Below are 3480 nucleotides of genomic sequence, written 5' to 3' on the forward strand. Positions count from 1 at the left end.
TCTATTAGCCAGTCTGAAGAGCCAGTAGTGGTAGTCACTACTTCATGGCCTCCCACTATCATACCAAATCCTACCTCTGGACCATCTACTTCTATGCCTTCAGAAATTCCATCCTCCTCAGCATACCCATTGACTGCCCATAAATTTAGCCAAATACTCTCCAGTATCAGCAACTAGATGCAGGCAACAACTTTTAAGTTGTCTGTGCTATCTAGTTCAGTGGCAGCCCAATCAGTGCCCGCAGAGCACCAAGTGTCAGCTTTGACGTAGGAGTCTCTCAAGGAACTTCTGGACATCCAAAAGAAGCTCCTGGAGAACCAAAAGATTATCATGGATTCTATTCCAGATCAAGGAAAAACACTAAATGAGTCGAGCAAGTAGACAAGGAAGCTGAAAAAGACTCGGCCCTCAAAAAAGTCTGTGAAGGAATTAAGGGGGGAGGTGGAGAAGATGAAGGCAACAGATCACTTACCATTGGAGCTACTATTACATAACCGAATATAAAGGCAGTATATCACTTACCATTGGACCTACTATTACATGACCAGCCTCCAGCAACTCAGACAGAGCAGGTTCATGAGCAGGAGATTGAGAGAGAGAGCCCAAGAGGAGGAGAGTGATGCCTCGGGTTGATGATGTAGAGATTGAGCTGGCGGAGGCTGAGGGAGTTGCTTCTGGCCAACCACAAGCCCCCGAGATAGATGATCCAAGCATCCAGCCACAGGACCCCATCCAGCCACAGGACCCCATGCAGCCGTAGGACCCCATGCAGACAGAGGACCCATAGGGAGTTTCCTTTACCCTCTACCCTTCTTTTTGAGCTTATTTTTAGTTAGTTAGCATTGAAGACAATACTAGATTTCATTTGAGGGGATGACCCTACTTTGATGATTTGGTAGTTGGTTTTTAATTATGATACTATTTTCTTTCTTTATGCTTAATTTTTTTACTTTTGGTATGTATATGACATTACCATTTATTTCACTTTTCGTTATTTTTCGATCTTGGTCTGTATATAAAGCTAGTCTCTCATGTATATATTCATTACCTCTTATGTATATTCATCTAAACCCCCTATTGTACATATTTAGTTTACTTTCTGCATTTTACTTCATAGCTTCTTTTGCAATTTCCCTTAATAGTATAGTTTCTTACTTCATTTAATAGCTTCTTTTTTTGGTTCGTATCTTATTATTTTACAAATTTCAATGATCAATAAACCTTTGGTTTTATTAATGCACAGTTCTTTCCAATGGTGGAGTTTGTGTGAACCGGGTGGCTCTTCCCGATGATGGATGGTATGATAATCTTCTTAAAGGTTTGAGTCTATTATTTTTTCTTTTTGTTTTTGTGTAAATAGTAGTTAGTGAGCAATGATGCCTCACGTAAAACTTTACTTGGGCCTAACATATTTACCTTTGACCTTATGGTTAAAACAAATTGGTGTGTATAGGATGGTGATAGTTGTGACCTTGAGACTCTTGTGTTGACTAAACAAAAGATGTCACTCCAACATGGTTGACAACATGGGTTCCTATCTTGAGGAACACCCTGAACTTTGAGGCAAAGGTTTGGGAGACCTTTGTATGTAGCAAATTAGACCCCACTACTCATGCAAACACCTTGCCGATCTCTCGGGCGACTATAGTGGCGGCTATTATGGCAGGGTTCCAGATCAATGTCGGAAATATCATGTCTAGGATTATTGCCAGAGTGGTCAATGAGGGTGATATATCGTACCCCTTCCCGAACTTCCTCACCATGCACTTTGAAGATTAGGAGGTGGAGAAAAGAAATTTTGATGTCAAGGTAAAACCCAAGATGCCCTTTCATGGTATAGCCTTAGGGGTCCAGACAACCCCAAAGACAAGGGATCCAAGGGTAAAGCTAATACTTCTACTGGCCAGTCTGAAGAGCCAGTAGTGGTAGTCACTACTATACAACCTCCCACTGACATACTAGATCCTGCCTTCGGACCATTTATTTTCATGCCTTCAAAAATTCCATCCTCCTCAGCATACCCATTGACTGCTCACAGATTGAGCCAAACACTCTCCAAATTCAACAACTGGATGTAGGCAGCAACTTCTATGCTATATGTGTTATCTACTTTAATGGCAGCCCAGTCAGTGCCCGCACAGCCCCAGGTACCAGCTTCGGTGGAGGAGTCTCTCAAGGAGCTTCTGGTAAACCAAAAGAAGCTCCTAGAGAACCAAAAGATTATCATGGATTCTATTCCAGATCAAGGAAAAACACTAAATGAGTTGATCAAGCAGACAAGGAAGCTGAAAAAGACTCGGCCCTCAAAAAGGTCTGTGAAGGAATTAAGGGGGGGGGGGTGGAGAAGATGAAGGCAACAGATCACTTACCATTGGACCTACTATTACATGACCAGCCTCCAGTAGCTCAGACAGAGTAGGTTCAGGAGCAGGAGATTGAGAGAGAGCCCAAGAGGAGGAGAGTGATGCCCCAGGTTGATGATGTAGAGATTGAGCTGGCGGAGGCTGAGGGAGTTGCTTCTGGCCAACCACAAGCCCCCGAGACAGGTGATCCAAGCATCCAGCCACAGGACCCCATGTAGCTGCAGGACCCAATGCAGACATAGGACCTATAGGGAGTTTCCTTTACCCTCTACCCTTCTTTTTGAACTTATTTTTGGTTAGTTAGCATTGAGTACAATGCTAGCTTTCATTTGAGGAGGTGGCCTTACTTTGATGATTTGGTAGTTGGTTTGTAATTATGATACTATTTTCTTTCTTTATGCTTATTTTACACTTTTGGTATGTATATGACTTTACCATTTATTTTACTTTTCATTATTTTTCGATCTTGGTCTGTATATAAAGTTACTCTCTCATGTATATATTCATTACCTCTTATGTATATTCATCTAAACCCCCTATTCTACATATTTAGTTTACTTCCCTCATTTTACTTCATAACTTCTTTTGCAATTTCCCTTAATAGTATAGCTTCTTACTTTATTTAATAGCTTATATTTCGGTTTATTTTACAAGTGTCAATGATCAATAAGCCTTTGATTTTCTTAATGTCACGGTTCTTTCCAAAGGTGGACTTTGTGTGAACCGGGTGGCTTTTCCCGATAATGGATGGCATGACAACCTTCTTAAGGGTTTGAGTCTATTTTTTTTCTTTTCGTTTTTGTGTAAATAGTAGTTAGTGAAAAATGGTGCCTCAGGCAAAACTTCACTTGGGCCTAACACATTTACCTTTGACCTTATGGTTAAAAATAAATTGGTGTGTATAGGATGGTGATAGTTGTGACCTTGAGACTCTTGGTGTGTATCGAGTGGTTCCTCAGAACCGTTTGTGTTGATCAAATCTTAGATAAGGTTGTTGTGGGATCCCGACTCTATTTCTTTAGCAATCTTATAGTTTGTGTGGTGAGATATTGATTTGCAAGTCCAAGTCCCGTGCCAATGAGTCTAGTACTTGCCCTGAATGTTTGTCTAGGCGAAA

This window comes from Nicotiana sylvestris, chromosome 2, assembly GCF_000393655.2.
Source record: "Nicotiana sylvestris chromosome 2, ASM39365v2, whole genome shotgun sequence".
NCBI lineage: Eukaryota > Viridiplantae > Streptophyta > Magnoliopsida > Solanales > Solanaceae > Nicotiana > Nicotiana sylvestris.